Source organism: Chrysemys picta, chromosome 6 (genome assembly GCF_011386835.1).
Source record: "Chrysemys picta bellii isolate R12L10 chromosome 6, ASM1138683v2, whole genome shotgun sequence".
Taxonomy (NCBI): Eukaryota; Metazoa; Chordata; order Testudines; family Emydidae; genus Chrysemys; species Chrysemys picta.
The window spans coordinates 64,051,198-64,068,849 of NC_088796.1; the positions used below are offsets into that span (position 1 = coordinate 64,051,198).

General features: G+C 41.7%; 1 protein-coding gene across 17 annotated transcripts in view; it reads left to right on the plus strand.

The window, feature by feature from the left end:
• Positions 1–17,652, plus strand: part of PAM (peptidylglycine alpha-amidating monooxygenase) — a 236,942-nt gene that overhangs the window by 16,202 nt on the left and 203,088 nt on the right. The window contains exon 1 of one of the 17 annotated variants that reach the window (XM_065550241.1): positions 15,390–15,670. The exons of 14 other annotated variants lie outside the window; for them this stretch is intronic. The gene's annotated coding sequence lies outside the window, so the exon portion shown is untranslated. Of the gene's footprint in view, positions 1–15,389; positions 15,671–17,652 lie in introns of those variants that run through there. 2 more of the 17 variants (XM_005303796.5, XM_065550243.1) reach the window with 2 other exon arrangements.

The window sequence follows — 17,652 nt, forward strand, 5'->3', positions numbered from 1 at the left end:
AATCAGCTAACTGGGTCTCATCTTCAAGCAATCTAGTATCTTACATATCTGAATCCTGTGAGGCTTTTTTTTTTTTTTTTTTTTTTTTGCAGTACATGAGCTGTCAGTTTCTTTCCTGTCCTCACACTTGAGGTATCCATAGTGGATACAAAATGTATACTGTACATATTTCCACTGAAATAAACCCTTTAGTTAATCTTGCTGTAAAAGCAAAATACATTTTGGCACAGTTTGACACAAATATGAAAGGAGGGGGAAGGGAAGGAAGTAGACTGACTAGTTTGCTTAGAAACTCCCTGTTCTCCAGCACATTGAATAGGGAAAGCAAATACATCCCTTTCTCTTCCTGATGATAATTTATTTAGAAAAGAATCTTTTAGTCTTGCTTCAGTCTGCAATTTAGGCATTACCTACCAGTCTGATATCTTTTGGAGTTTATTTTCCAGGTCACAGATTTTTTTTTTCTTCTCAAAAAGCTATTCAGAGTTTTCAAGAATGACTGTTGTGATGTTGTCTAAAGGGGAAGGTGACCGTCTACACTAATATGGTCACCACTGTTACAAAATTGTGATAAATCTTGAACAAGGTATGCTTTGTGAGGTATTGTTCAGAAAGTTATCTCCTGCGTATTATTATCTTGTTATAATGTGTGTATTGAGTGTATTGAGTTACAAACATATAGCAAAATTTCATAACTCCACGTGCAGTGTTGATACAGGAGCACACATTTGTTGCTGGTTTGGTTAAATCTATAGAATATACCACCAGTGTGGGAGTGTCTGCACAGTTTTTTAACAGTCTGACCTGAGATTGGCTTTCTCAACTATGATCCATAGCAGGCATGCTGATAACTATATCATACCCATCAGTTATCTTTTGACAACTCTGGTTTATTCCTTGGCAATATGAAGGATTGTGGGTTTTTTTCTTCCCTGCTACTAAGAACAAAAGTTGTAAAAAATCTGGGTGGGTACAGGTATCATGGATCCATAGGGTCTGGTCTATTCCCCAGGCTGTAACCAATCTCTTCTGCTGAATCCCAAAGGGTCATACAGTTCCACAGGGGCAGGCCTGTGGCCTTCAAGACTCTGCGACTGGGCCTTCCAGTACCAGCGATCTCTCTCTCTCTCTCTCTCGCTGCATCAAACCCAGCTAAGTCAGGCTTGTGTGAGGCTTGTACTAGTCCCCTTCAGGGTGCACTGCTCTCTTAGTATTTGCAGCAACAGCAGGCAGCCTTTACAAAACAAGATAACAATTTATTAGTCATCTAGCATACAGAATCTGAAAGTCCTTAGGTTAGCAAAGAGAGAGTCGAAGGTTAAACCATAGTCTATCCTGGCCAAACCAGTGCAATCAGCCAGCCAAGCTGTTATGGACTCCCTTTCTGACTCTGGCTCCCTTCCTTTTGTCCTTAGTCCCAGGTGAGAGCTGCTGAGGCCCTCCCAAAAGCCAATTCTTATCCCCATATTCTGACACCTTTCAGTCTATTGATCTCAAGCTGGGGCCTCTGCTCTGCTTCCCTGTTGAGATGTAGGGGAAAATCTCTTTTTTTTTTTTTTTTTTGGTTGCTAGGTGTGAACATTGGCCATTGCTCCCATTGTCTTTCTGGATTCTCCATAGATACGTATCAGGTTTTCAGTCAGTCCTTGTAATGACTAGAGTCCAAATTCATGGCCATGTAAAATGCATCACTGAACATGAAATCTGGTCTCCCCTGTGAAATCTGGCTATTGTAGAGGGGTCATGGTATTGCCACCCTTACTTCTGTGCTGCCCACAGAGCTGGGCAGCTCAAGAGCAGTGGCTGCTGGCCAGGCACCTAGCCCAGAAGGCAGCACTGCTGCCAACAGCAGTGCAGAGGTAAGGGTGGCATGGTATGGTCTCCCTTACTTCTCTGCTGCTGCTGGGGTCAGCACTGCCTTCGGAGCTGAGTTTTTGGCGAGTAATTGTCATTCTCCGCCCACCCAGCTCTGAAGGCAGTGCAGAAGTAAGGGTGGCAATACCACAACCCTCCTACAGTAGTCTTGTCTCCCCGCCCCCCGTGTCCCTCTTTTGGATAAGGGCCCCCACGGTTACAGCACCGTGAAATTCAAGATTTTTAAAATGCTATGACTGTGAAATTTACCAAAATGGGCTGTGAATTTGGTAGAGCCCTATTAATGACCCATCCATGCCACCTCAGACAGTTGTGTGACATAAACACTTACAGGAGGAGGTTCTAAGGGCATGTCTATGCTTAAAACACTACAGTGGCACAGCTGCGCTGCTGCTGCACTTCAGTACAGACACTACCTGCTCTGATGGATTCTCCCATCAGCATAGGTGATCGACCTAGGGAGGCAGCAGGTCAACAGAAGAATTCTGTCGATCTAGCACTGTGTATGTACACTGAGGGTTAGTTTGGCTTAACTACGCCACTCAGGGTGGGTGTGTATTTTTTACATCCCTGAGTGACTTAGTTAAGACACCTTAATTTTCTAGTATAGACCAGGCCTAACCCTTCTTCAAGAAATGCAAACTAGAGAGGGAAACTGAGGCACACATGGGCATAAAAATATTACAGAAAATTGTCACTTTGTCATAATGGGCTTAAGATCATAAATATTTTTTTAAAAGCACGACTTCAGAAACTCTTTCTTGTATGCAAGTGTGTATTGCTAGAACATTTTCATTTAAACCCCACTCCTCTCAATTTTCTTTTTAAAAGAATATTGGTTCTTTTGTAAAATTTTTGGCTCATGCCAACAAAAGCTCTAGTACTAGTTAAATAGCAAATTTTCTCCTGGAAGCAATTTTTCCTAATATTTTCCAAATATTTTCCAATCTAGTGCATACTTAAAGTTCAGTATTCTTTTGTAGGAGACTTATTATACATATTCTACATAGGCAATTTTACATTCAAGGGATGAGGGGTAGGGAGGTGATCTATGGCAAGAGAAAAACAGGCCAAATGTCACCGTTTCCAGATTTATTTATCTTTGTCAGAAAAATCCCACTTCAAATATTTTTGTGGTGATAAATTCTATTATTGAGGTGGATTCATAGTGATACTATTTATCCTTGGAATGTCAAATTTTCAGTCTTCAATCTCACTTACTTAAACACATACCCTTTATTTGAATTAATTAAAAAAAAAGTGTCCATCCTCCCTTTAATAAAGCAAGCAAACAAAGTTGGACATTGTGAATCATCCTTTCTAATAAAAACCTAAGAAAATAGGCCTTTCAATGTGTCCTGAAGGTGAACAAACTTAGGTCATGTTGGATCAAAGCGGGGAAGCAAATTCCAGAGTTGAGGACCTTCCATTGAGAGCTCCTTGTCACAGCTGAACAAATCTATGGACTGGCAGCGTCCCTGCTAATCTAGGCTGCCAGATGGCGAGAGCATGTAGGGAGATGGTGGTTTCAGATGCCTGGTAATCAAATAATGAAGTCCTTTATTGATCAGAACTAACACTTGTAATTTGCACCTGGAAATTATTTGGTAGCCAATGCGTGAAACACAGGTACAGCATGCTCCATGTGTGAAACACTGTAAACCAGTAAAGAGTTTCAGCATAAAAAAACTGTCAGATGATCTGATTGCCTTTTACAATGGTCTCTAAGAATTGTGTCTCTTGGTCACAGGAATCAGACAACAAACATCAAAATTCAACACAAAAATACTCTCTAGCTTGGGATTTCTTCCCCACACCCACAGCCTCTGTGTTTAGGAGGATGGCCTTCTCTCAGGCAGTCTCTCCTTGTTCTTCGATCAATTGTTATGGCCCCTCCCTGGAGTATGTGTGTGAATCAGGAACAGGCTAGGCATTCGTGTATCTGCACACTGTTACAAATGCACTGTAATTCTCACTTTAGAAATAAAATCTGGAAGTGTCCAGAGGCATGGATAATGAAGACAAGGTCTGCTGCACCCAGGGGGAAATTTTTCAACCTCTCTGCTAAGCATAGATATAAAAAGCACTCTTGGCCACTGACACTTTTTTTGGACATCCAGAAGCAGCAGAGAATTCAACAGAAGCTCTTACAATATAAACGTTGTAAAAAAGTGGGTATATTCAAAGGAGCAAATATTATTTTTTTGCCATCCCCTCTGGTTTTCCGTACAGCTAACCAGCATCTCCTTTCTGTTCTGGTTTGAGCTTTAGTCAGTTATCCGTCTTCCAAGCACCAGTTTCAGCCAGACGCTAGGAAAAACCAAACAACCTCACTGTTTGTGTTCAATGAAAGAGATATAAAGCCGTACTGTCATATCAGTGACTATACTGGAAGCCATCTCCTCAAGCTGAACATACAGGTTGAACAGGAGGGTTGACAGAAGAGAACCCTGTGGTTCTCTACATAAGTAGTCCTTTAGTGTTAGTACATGCCCCAGAACAGAATGCGCGCACGCTCTCTCTCTCTCTGTATATATCTATAATCATATAAAAATGAGGGGTTGGAATTCTTGACTAACACAAAAAATGTACACTGAAGTATAATTTGAGTGGCAACATTTGTACTCCTCCTTCATAAACACTATGAATGTGTACTGCTGCACCTTCTCAAACGTAGGTGGGTATTATTGTGTGCATTGCTGTTCCCGCCTTTCTGATATATTTCTAAAAGGAAGTACTGGCTGTCTTTGACAAGAAAAATTGCTTATACATTTACAGGATCAATGTTTACAAGCACTAAAATGCATGTAGGTATTGTAGTGCTGTATTCAGGTGCAGACTTTAATCTTCAGAGCTGTGCTTGAACTGCAGGAAACATCTACTGAACATCTTTTTTTCTGCATGCTTTCTCATATGGATATATTAATATAAGTGTCTAGGCACACACTGGTTGTAAACACATTACACAAAGCATTTTAGAAGCAAAAGTGTTACTTCAGACCTTTTGAAATCTCTTTACATTGGCAAAGGTCTGTCTGGCAGACCCTACCCCATAAAATTCTTTTTAAAGAAAAAGGCAAATGTGGTCACATATCTGGCACTATAGGGCCTGAAGTGGACCAGACCAGGTAATTGAAATGAATGTGCTTGCTCTTAAGTGGTTGTGCATGTAGTCCACCTGCACATATGTTCTATGACACAGGACATGTTAATGTTGAACAATGAGGTGTAGTGAGCCTCAAACTATGTCATTGGAATGTGGTATTCTGGAGCCCATTTTCAAAGTGTTGCAAACACTACAACAGTTTGTTCTCTGCACACAAAGATGTTGGGGTTTGTGACAGACAATGCTGTTTACATGAGTACAGACTGGAAAGAGAGCCTGGAATGAGCTACTTAATGGCATACCATGTAGTTTGTGCAGTATACCTGCTAAACTTGTTATAGGGCATTTAGATGAACTTCTCAGTGTAAGTGACCTTGCTGTCTCTTTGTGTTTATATATAGAAATACATCCTTTTGATAAGATTAGTGCATGTGACAGCATTGTAACTTTGTCCTAATTACAAAATATCAAATGTGATATTAAAGGTATAGCACTGCATACAGCTGCACTATTGCAAATGCTTAAAAAGTATAAATAAGGTTCAGTGAAAAGTTGCCTTGTGTGTTGCAAGGTACTGGGTTTTGTTACCTGAAGTCACAGGGGAAGCATTCAAGCAAAGAACTACAAAAACGTCATGCCAGGCTATGGACAAAAGCTGCATGACTACATTTTGCAGATAAAAGTGACTATTCTACTCTATGTAAAATTCATTGAAGCCTTTGAATTTTTAACCCTTCAAGGTATTGTAAACTTTTTGTGGCGAATCAGATCTACTAGAATTTGTACTTGGGCAGTGTAAAGAAAAGAGAAGAGTTCACATTTAGTAGTTAGGCCAACACTGAACTAGGAGAGCTTGACTTGGGTGTGAGGTGGGTGGGTGGGGTTGGCTTTTAAACGTGACCATTATATTAGGTGGTGTATTGCTACTTCCCCATGTTTATTAATAGTGTAATAAAAACAGTTACAGTGTGTAACTACTCTTCTAGATTTAAAAAGTGATTAATAGTGTGACAGATTTGTTACCAATCTGCCTGAGGTGTTAGATGATCAGGCTGAGGCTGCAGGATTGTTAGGAGAGGAGATGATGGAGCACACCAAATGACTGAGTTTTAAAGCTTTATTAATAAAATAATAAAATAACAGCGGAGAGTGCTGGGGGTTTCCCATGTCACTCAGAGGAAGGAAGAAAGCATTAGTGTCTCAAGCCCTAACCCACTTTTATACTTATACCCGCACTATCCAAGGCTGGCCAAGCCTGGGTGTAACACAAGAAGAAGAGGGGGAAGGATGTACGGGAGTTCTTGTCCCGTGCATGGGTCATCCAGGGTCTGCTGTTGATTTTTGACTTGCTTTAGCTTTTGGGAGGGTTTTAAGTTTTGGGTTTTTTGGGGGGGGGCATCTTGTTTAGGGACCTCACTGTTCCTGGTGCTTTTTGTACCAGTTTAAACCGGTCTTTTGTGGCTTTCTTAGCTTTCTCAAAACACACCAGCCTCAGGGATGCGAAAACGGTTGTTTTCCCCCCCACTGGTTTTCACTGTCTCGCTCGTTTTTGCAGCCCCTGCAGTCCTGTTCAGCAGAATCCTCCTTTCTCACGGCTGGTCGGGGTGGAATAGGCCCCCCATCTTTTTTGGCGGCAGCCGAGAGTTAGATGTGTGCTGCGGCCTTGGGCTGGAGTCAGCGTCTTATCTTCTTACTGAACTAGCTGAAGTGTCGAGTTAACCCGTTCTCTGCTCTCTCCCTCCCTCTTCGGCCTTTCGCAACCTGCAAAATAATCTTTTACTTCACACTTATACCTTTGACCCTTCCCTAACACGCTTTGCAATGCCTGCACCAGTGTTAGCAACATACAAGGCTGATCTGCCTCCCTGTGGGACCCTGGAGGGAAGGGATTCTTGGGGCTGTGACAGTCCCTCCCCCCCCCACCCCGAATCAACATTTTGTTGTGAGGGGTCACCATTTTGGTTTCCACCCTCCCTCTGACATGGTGGTTAGGGTTACAGTAGACCTTTTACATAAACAGCAATATAGCACAAACAACATTATTAGGGCGGCAACCATTGTATACACCAGACAGTAGTGGCTTTTGGCTTTATTAGTAACATAGCAGAGCACATTTTTTTGTTGGCATAGATGTTTTATTTGGATGGCTGTGGTAAAGGCAGCTTTTTTTAGATTAAATGTGTGCTGCAACACCATAAAGGAGGAGGCATTTGTTTGGAACACAGTTGGTTTTGGGTGTGCATTAAGGGCAGGAAAACATTGGGTGTAATTTATGAAAAATTAAACACAACATAATTAGAGATATTAACTATACTTTGCATAACCGCTGGCCAATGCACCGAAAATGTTGTGCCTAAGAGTGTAATAGCACATTGATGGGCAGCCTGGGGTAGGTGGTCCTCCCAACACATGCAGAGGTATTGGTAAACACATGAGCTTTAGTGAGGACATATTCTGATGCCTTTTCAGCAGGTGTGTTACCCACCTTATAAAAGCGGCCCTCGTTGCCTTTTTTTACACATTATTTGAGGGGGCTGCATAGGCCACAATTGCCAAGTGTTGCTTTTTGAAATTTATATGTGCTAATAGTTTGAAGATGTAGTTAGCACATACCGCTTAGCCATGTTATTGGGGGCCCCACCTTTTGCATGTTGTGATGGATTACTTAGTTTTAGAGGCAGCCTTTTTAAAGGCCTGGTTGGATTTTTATAGCAGGGGCCCATACTTTTTTTATGGGACCAAAGGCCGTGAAGGAGCAGGCTATATTTGTGCACTTTTAGTTAGTGAGCCTTTAGAAATAGTGAAAAGGCCATTGCTCCTGGGGAATCCCTGAGTGGGAATGGATTTTTTTTGGCCAGGCTTTATGGAGCACATTTTTTTGAATGCTACGGATTTGTTGGGTTAAATATTGCTGGAGCTGGGAGCACACAGAATTTTGTTAGTTGGTTTTTGGCCTTAATTATGATTTTAATTAATTTTTGCAAGGTATTTTGCGTGTGAAGGGCCAATTTGGCAGTATGTTTGAGGGCGGCGGTGGCCACTGTTAGGTGGGTGAGATTTGCACTTGTGACCAGTTTTATGGCCTTTTTTAATTGTTTTAACCGCTTGTTTTTATACAGCTATACATAGATTACATTTATATTTATTTGGGGGCAGTTAATTTTTAATAGACACCCCATATGTTTTTTTAGCAAATTTGACTAAATTGTTTATAGTTAAATGATTTAAATTAGATTGTTTTTTTGCCTGGCTTATTTACAGACTCTTTTTGGAAAAGGGCCCATTTTTTCTTTAGAATGGGTGCAAAGAAATCAAGAATTCTTTTTCTCTCACATTTTTTACAACCTTTAACTGCTTAGTTTGCTCCAGCATCTACAGAGTTAGCTTTTTACTTTTTTCTTATATTACTTGTTTATTTTCCAAAATGACACCTTAAGTCAGATTTTACCATTTCAAGTACTGTTTCAGGGATTTAAATTTTCCATGTTTGCACTTACTTTTTTTTCACTTTTGCCACTATGCCCTTTTGCTACTATGCAAACAGGGCTTTTAACCTGTTTTTAAATTTTTTTATTTGTTGCCTGCCTGTTTGTCTGGACCCAATCCTGTTTTTTTCGTTGAACCATTCTTTTCCATGGGCAATTTAGCAAGGAGGGTGGGCTTCTTAACTAGCCCCCACCCATCCTGGTTCTTTTTTTTTTTTTTTTTTGTAATCCCCCCACAGGGTGCTCTTCTTCATAGTTGGGGGTGCCATACACATGACCTTCTCCCCCTTCACCCGCCATAATGGCTGCCACCTGGACAGAACGTATGGCCAATTGACCTTTTAACTGTTCAATTTTCTTTTCATGGTGAGCACACTGCTGTTGCGGCATATGCTGAGCATGGATAGTCAAGTTTTTGACAAGTCCCTGAAGGACCGGTACTTGCTTAGCCAGTGCTTCCAGGCAGGTGCATTCTGCCTTTTTCTGCTTGGAAGTTTTGTTTCAAGGCCTGCAACTTGTCGTGGGCGTAGGCTTGGGTTGCCTCCTGGTTAGTAATTTGTGCTATTTATTGCTCAATTTTCACTAGTTGTCAGGTGCACACTGCTTCCCTTTTCCCTAACTCCTTTTTTTGTCCCAACAACATTTGGTACCACATAGCCGCTGCAGTCCATATCAATCCCACAGCTGTCCCTAGGTTTACACGCTTCTGCTTTTTATACTTGGCATAGAGGTCTAATAAATCCTGTCAAGTATTTATGCTTCTCTGGAGCTCCGCCACAGAACCCCAGGGATTGTATCCCACTTTGGTGAGAGCCCTCTCCAACCGGGAGAGGTCCTCACCCTCCTTTCAAAGAGGCAACAGGGTCCCATCCCTTTTTGTTGCCTTCCCCGTGGCTTGGGCATTAGGTTCACCAGCCTCCTGTGACACCAGCGGACCGGGCAGCTGGACTCCCGTGTCCGCACTCCCTAATGCCTGTGCATCCAGCCTTGGACCCAACGTTGATGCCATTGCCCACGACTGCGGGACTCCCGAGTCCACAGCTGTACCCTTCTGGTTTTTGAACATATTGTCACAATCCGTTAGTACCACTCTTAAGGTTTTATTAATCCCTTTAGATTTCACATTGCCCACGCTGGTACCGAGGCTTTCACTGTTACCCCACTGGGCCAGAGGAAGGGGCGCTAAGCCTCCCTCTGTATTACTTGGCCTCTACCACTGAGGGCGCACACACACACACCGGGGCTGAGCGAGAAACCCTAAGTTTTTTTCTTTTACTTAGTTATGCTACGGCTGAGGGTATATGCACCGAAGATTTTATTCTTCAGCTCAGAGCGCGGATCTCTAAGTCCTCCTCCTATTGCCCGTCACTTCTACAGCTGGGGGTAGACCCACCTGCACCCTTCCACCGCAGATCGGGGTGGAGAGAGGACACTAAACCTCCCTCCATTTCTCAGTCATACCACGGCTGAGGGTGGGGCACACCTTGAATCATAAAATTCTCAACATGAAATACCAACCGTGCCGGACAGAGCAAACATGAAATACCAAGGGCAGACCAGTTGGTGTGCTCTGCAGGCTCCCCTCCCCCCACACACAGTTCTCCACCAAAACTGTGACAGATTTATGTTACCAATAACATATAGTATTTAAAATTAAATTAGCCTTTATTGAGCTTTGACTTAGAGACGTCTACTGGTTTAATGCAAAACATGCTTGCTTTGTGGAGAATTGGATTAGTTAATCATGAATGGTGTGGAGAAAGTGAATAAGGAGGTGCTATTTACCCCTTCACATAACACAAGAACCAGAGATCACCCTATGAAATTAATAGGCAACAGATTTTAAACAAACATAAAGAAGTACTTCTTTACATAACACCTAGTCAACCTGTGGAGCTTGTTACCATGATATGTTGTGAAGGCCACAAAAAAATTAGAGAAGTTCATGGAGGATAGGTCAATCAATAGCTGCTAGCCAAGATGGTGAGGGATGCAATCCTATGCCCTGGGTGTCCCTAAACATCTGACTGCCAGGAGTTGGGACTGGAAGATGGTATGAGTCATGTAATAATTGCCCTGTTCTGTTCATTCCCTTTGAAGCATCTGGAACAGGCCACTGTTAGAAGACAGGATACTGGGCTAGATGGACCATTGGTCTGACCCAGTATGGCTGTTCTTATGTAAATTCTAGCAAGACTCCACAGATGAACGATTGCTTGGTTTGTTTGTGCAACGAATTCTTCCTTTTGTCTTGTTCAGAACAAACATTTCATTGACATGGTTTAATCATTATGATCAAGCTACACTCCACCCAGCTTAGCAGAGATTGTTGGAAGGTTGCTGCATACAGTATGTGAGAAGGAAACTGAACAGTGTGCAAAAAACATTGACGAGAAATCTGTCTTGATGAGTGAAGCCATGTATACAATGATCCAATAACGTGCTTGTGTGACAAAAGAAGATGGGAATGTCTGTCTTAAAGACATAAGTGATGTATCATGAAATGCCTATACAGTAGAATACTTAAAAGCAGTAACAGTAAAAGCTTATAACAAACTTTGAACAAAAATTCAAGTGTCAGGTATGTAGCTTTGTCATAGACACTGCTGCAACTGTAGTAAAGATGAAAAGAAATGTAGAAGATAATGAAGAGAACCTGAAATTTACAACATATGGGGGTAGTGCTCATTTGATGCATCTTTTAGTCAAAGATGTGAGTATAATTTTCCATGAACTGGAAATCTCGAGCTTTGCCCAGCTCTAGCAGTGACATTTGAAAACTGTCTGATTTCCAAGCTAAGAACGCAGCCTTAATTGAGTTAACTCGAGAACTAATTGTACAGTAGAACCTAGTGGATGATTTTGTAACTAAACTACAAAATTTAGAATGCCAGCACAGATCTATTTTGTAAGAAATACACCATGAAAAGATGGGTTCCTAAACATTTAGCCAGTAGCACTGTCAGATGGCTCCAGCTCTCTTAGCTTCCTTGGGTTGGTAGGACTTTCCTTATCCTCTTTTATGCTTTGTCAGGATGCATAAAATCTTTATGGTCAGAGAGATGCTACTTATCTGGCTACCAAGTGCATAAAAGGCTTGCATTTGTTTTCTCTGCCTTATAAATTATGCTTAAGCAGTGTATCTAGAATTACTTCATAAAGTGTGTCTGTTTGTATTGACTTCTGTACATAAATACTGGTGTTATAGTCAAAGATTTAAGGAAGGTTAAAATATTAGAATTTACTGTGAGGTACTAAAACTGGGACTTGCTTCCCACAATTTTAAATGCATGCATTTGGGAAAGGTCACTGCTGATGTCCTACAGTTCTAAAAATGAATTAGATTTGATCTGTGCTAACATGGTATGAATCCGATACTAAAAAGAGAGAGCCATGAACAAGCTTGACATGAATAATTGAGAATGATTGTTTTCAACAAAGCTAACATTTTTACTTTTTGCTATAACTGTACAGATTTCATTGTTTCCTTATTTAGGATTGAGAATTTGGATGTAGCATTATGCAGAAACCATTAATTTCATTTTGTGAGTCTCATTTCTCCTCCCTTGGTTTGTACTTCACACTCTTCTTCCTCTCTCACTCCTTGTTTCCCAACAGTAGAGGATTAGCCCTTTACCCCTACACATGCTCCCGGGGTAGAGGGTGGTCAAACACTTTTATGGCTCATTATGACAAATCTGGGGTCCCCTGCAAAGCCATTTGATTCAGTCTATAAACTGAAGGGATGAACACTCAGTATGCAATCTGCCCAGCTGCAGTTCTCCTACCTGTCCTAACCAGCAGTACCCCTACACTAGGAGAAACGTGGAGGGTAATTAATATGACAGAAAGGAAACAAGGAGTATGACGTCTCTGGGTATTTGCTTAAAGTTCATGAATCTGTTTTAGTATGATCAAATAAGTATGTCTTCAGCAAGAGGTGTCAGGTGGCTCTTGGCAAGGGGTTAATGATTGGCAGGGTAATGTTAGTGTTTCTAGATACTTCCTCAATAGGTGTGAGAGAATTCAGTCATGTAATCTTTGAGTTAGACATACTTATCATTGAGCTCTGAAGATTAGACTTAGGTCAGGAGGGGACACTGCCTGGTCACGGACTGGTGACAGTCATGCTACCACTCTTGATTACTGATTTGATGCAGCCAGATTAATAACCTTGTGGACCTCTTAGATGCCTGAAATAAAGCTGTACAGTGTGGTCATGGACACCCAGCACTATGGACCGCTGCTGTGTAAGTGGTGGTGGTGGTCGTGCTTGTATCATGTTGAAGACCTCCTTTTGAGAACATTTTGTATAGAATCCTAGAATATTAGGGTTGGAAGAGACCTCTGGAGGTCATCTAGTCCAATCCTCTGCTCAAAGCAGGACCAACACCAACTAAATCATCCCAGCCAGGGCTTTGTCAAGCTGGGCCTTAAAAACCTCTAAGGATGGAGATTCCACCACCTCCCTAGGTAACCCATTCCAATGCTTCACCACCTTCCTAGTGAAATCATGTTTCCTAATATCCAACCTACATCTCCCCGACTGCAACTTGAAACCATTGCTTCTTGTTCTGTCATCTGCCAACACTGAGAACAGCCTAGCTTCATCCTCTTTGGAACCCCCCTTCAGGTAGTTGAAGGCTGCTATCAAATCCCCCCTCACTCTTCTTTTCTGCAGACTAAATAACACCAGTTCCCTCAGCCTCTCCTCATAAGTCATTTGCTCCAGCCCCTAATCATTTTTGTTGCCCTCTGCTGGACTCACTCCAATTTGTCCATATCTCTTCTGTAGTGGGGGGAACAAAACTGGACACAATACTCCAGGTGTGGCCTCACCAGTGCCAAATAGAGGGGAATAATCACTTCCCTGGATCTGCTGGCAGTGCGCCTACTAATACAGCCCAATATGCCATTGTCCTTCTTGGCAACAAGGGCGCACTGCTGACTCATATCCAGCTTCTCGTCCACTATAATCCCCAGGTCCTTTTCTGCAAAACTGCTGTTTAGCCAGTCGGTCCCCAGTCTGTAGCGGTGCGTGGGATTCTTCCTTCCTAAGTGCAGAACTCTGCACTTGTCCTTGTTGAACCTCATCAGATTTCTTTTGGCCCAATCCTCCACTTTGTCTAGGTCACTCAGGACCCTATCCCTACCTCCAGCTTAGTGTCATCTGGGAACTTGCTGACAGTGCAATTCATCCCATCATCCAGATGATTAATAAAGATGTTGAACAAAACCGGCCCCAGGACCGACCCTTGGGGCACTCCGCTTGATACCGGCTGCCAACTAGACATCGAGCCCTTGATCACTACTCGTTGAGCTGGACAATCTGGCCAGCTTTCTATCCACCTTATATTCCATTCATCTAATCCATACTTATTAAACTTGCTGGTAAGAATACTGTGGGACACCGTATCAAAAGCTTTGCTAAAGTCAAGCTATATCACCTCCACCGCTTTCCCCATATCCACAGAGCCAGTTATCTCATGATAGAAGGCAATCAGGTTGGTCAGGCATGACTTGCCCTTGGTGAATCCATGTTGACTGTTCCTGATCACCTTCTTCTCCTCCAAGTGCTTCAAAATGGATTCCTTGAGGACCTGCTCCATGATTTTGCCGGGGACTGAAGTGAGACTGACTTGCCACACTCTGTGGTTTCATAATACTTGTTGGGGGGTGTGGGGGGGATTAAATTTCAGAACAGTTGAAAATCTGCTTAATATTAAGGGAAAACATTACTTTAAATGAATGTTAGATTAAAAGCAGTTTGCTCAAGTATGGAAGAAAATACTGGTGCAAGCAACTATTTTCCTATTAATAAATAGGTAGTTTTAGAAAATGTGCCATTTAAAAATGGATTAATATTAAAAAGTGAATTGTGTCACAGGTGTTAAAACTAGAAATATAAAAATAGTGTAAAAATATATTTGGATTTCAGCTTGCAGGTTGAATTACAAGAAACAGATAAAACACTGATCCAAGTTTTTATGTTAAAAATAGAAATAGAAAGGGATTTTTAATTGTTCACTTGTGCTCAAGTTGAGCATTAAGTTGGGAAATAGCATGGGAGGGGGCTTGTGTGCATGCTCCACATACACTAAATAATTAAAAGCTGAGTGACTACTTGATCATTGCTTTCAGGCCAGTAGCTTAACTGTCATAAGCTAATAAAACTGATTTCAGATTAAACTTTGTCATAATTTAGACAAAGCTATAGAAAATGATTTTTCTAAGAAACAAAAAGGCAAACTGTTCAATACTAAACACCTCAAATCTGTGTGTGTGTGTGTGATTTTTTTTTTTCTTAAAAGCAAACAAAAACCCTGAAAACCAGGATGAATTCTTTATGGCAAGATGTGAAGTGATATTAGTGGATTCACTAGAAATCTCTACCAAAGAAACCTTGCTATATAGGCTTCTTTTGATATCATGTCATTATGCAGTTCTCTCTGTTAACTTGAGCTTTGTCCTTCCAAAGTAATGTATTGGCAGATTAGCCATCAAAGCTGAGACGTGAATGAAGGATAACTATAATGGTGTGGTGTGGTGTACGGAAGCTTTAGAGCATGCCTGTTTGTATTATACAGTACCTGACCTATAAGTAAACGAGGGCTTCAGTTTCTGTTGCTACCAGTACATTGACCCTCAAAAGCATACATGTACATCCTATTAAAACAAAGTCTTCACTTTGAAGAAAAGGAAGTCTGCCTTAATGTAATAATATTACTATGTGTTAATTGGGAAAACAATATAGGACTGCTTATGAAATTGATATCTGACAATATTATTACTTGATCTGTGACTTCTGTAGATGTTGGAAGAATATCAGTAATGGCTTCAAGCTATGACTCTTATCATTAAAAATCACATCACAATTAATAGATTCAGGATTCATTGAGTTCTTTCAGCTCAGTGTCACATTCAGTGCCTCTGTGACAACCTTCATTTCCTACTTAGCAAATCGAAGCCTGGTAGCTAGAGCCCCAGGAAGTTGTTAAAGCAATTAAAGGCTTCTGTCTCTCAGCACATTGCATGGTTACCATAGTATCCTCTGCCTCCAAGTCTTTACTGATGATGTCAGTATGCATACAGGGGTTATTCAGAGCATCTACATGAAGATGATTCACCCCTCGCTAAAGATCATAAGCCCCACTCCATATGCTGTATCTTCTAGTATCATTTTGGAAACTCATAAGCTCGGAAGGTAAGTGGCTTCTCCTTCATATTTAACCATTTAAAAATATCCTTATCCTGTGTGAAGTAGGAGGTTTTTTTCCCTCATTGTATCACTAGCTTAAATTCAGACTGTCTCTGTCTGGTATTTGAACCAGTTCCCTAGAACACAGCATTTAAACTTACCAAAGCTTTTTTAACCTTCTAAAATGTGTAGGAATGCAAACTAAAAACAAACTTATAGTTAGAAATTGGCCTGTACCCCAGTTAGTAAGCAAAGTCAACAAGGAATTTTTATTTTTAGTGATTAAAATAAATGCAAATATCTAATATAAACTATTCCTACTTTTAGGACAGTGGGTGTCTTCATAAGCAACAAAAGCACACTGTTTATAAACAAAATGTTTAACATAACTCTACTACTGCATGTTCAGACTGAAAAAAAAAACGTAAAAGAGCTTGAAGTATAACGGGGATGCTTAGATGCTCCCTCTAGCCTCATATGTTAGCTTTCTTGTAGATGGTAAAAATCAAGCTTGCACATATGTTAGATTTCTGTTTTTAAAACCTGAAGAGGCATCCACGTGTGATGCCTCTTTAATCACCTGCCTACTTTTCTGTGTGGACTTTCTGCATGCCTCTTGTTTTGTTTTATGCAGTGGTATTGTAGTTGTGTTGGTCCCAGGATGTTAGCGAGACAAGATGGGTGAGGTATTACCTTTTATTGCACCAACTTCTGTTGGTGACAGAGACAAGCTTTCAAGCTGTTCTTCAGGTTTGGGAAACTTACTCAGAATGTCATAGCTAAGGTTAAGATGTTGTCATGGACAGGTCACGGGCAATAAATAAAAATTAATGGAAGCCGTGACCTGTCTGTTGAGGTTCCTTGGTTTCCCCCGACACCGTGGTGGCTGGGAGTTGTGAGGTTTGCCCTCTGCCCGCTGCAGCTGGAAGATGCAGGAGGGCCCCCTGGCTGGGAGCTCCAGGTTGACCATATTTCCCAAAGAGAAAATGAGACACCCCCAGCCTCTCGCCCGAGGCATCCCCTTCCCACGCGAGGCTGTCATCCATCGCTGAAACTTTGCAGGGGTCCTCTTGTTGCTGCTGTCACCGGAACACTGATGGGGCCCCATTGGCTGCCAGCTCCAGAGTCCCGCAGCCCTTGGGGCTGAAGCCGAGAATGTCACGGAGGTCTCTGGAAGTCACCGATTCCGTGACTTCCATGACCTCTGTGACATAAACGTAGCCTTAGTCATAAATACATGGTGGAACAGAATATTTAGCATAAGTAGTTAACACATGCATATATCCTAGACTTTCTCTTCGGAGCACGTTCTATGGTATCTGAGTGCCTGGGTGTAGATAACAGATTTCTTAGTGTGTTTGGGATGGTTACTGGATCTGTGGAGGTAGATGTGGTGATCCGTGGGTTTCTTGTATATAGTTGTCTGTAGGGTTCCATTGTTGAAGCTGATTATGGCGTCCTGCAAGTTGTTGCTGGTGTGAGAGTGTTCTAGATAGAGTTTAATTAATGAGTGATGGTTGTTGAAATTGTGGTGGAAATTTATAATTAATGTATCTCAGGGATATCTCCTTAACACACTCAAACTCACCTTCACCAAACAAGGATACTCCACCAGCAAAGTAGATCACATCATGGAATGGACCACCGAAATACCCCAGGAGAACCTGCTTCAATACAGAAATAAAACCCGTTTCGACCACACACCCCTCGTTGTCACCTACACCCCACACTGGAACACCTCTTGGGGTATCCTCAGACAACTATAGCCAAACAACTTTCATTCCACCCTGAAAGAAATCTTTCCTGAACCCTCTCTTCTGGCCTTCAAACAGCCCCCCAGCCTCTCCAAGCTCATCATCCAATCAGGTTCCTCACAAACCAGGACAAACCAATTCAAAATGGCACCAGACCCTGCCAGAATAACAGATATAAAACCTGCAGACATATCTTCACTGCTACAATGAGCAACACACCTTTCAAGATCCCGG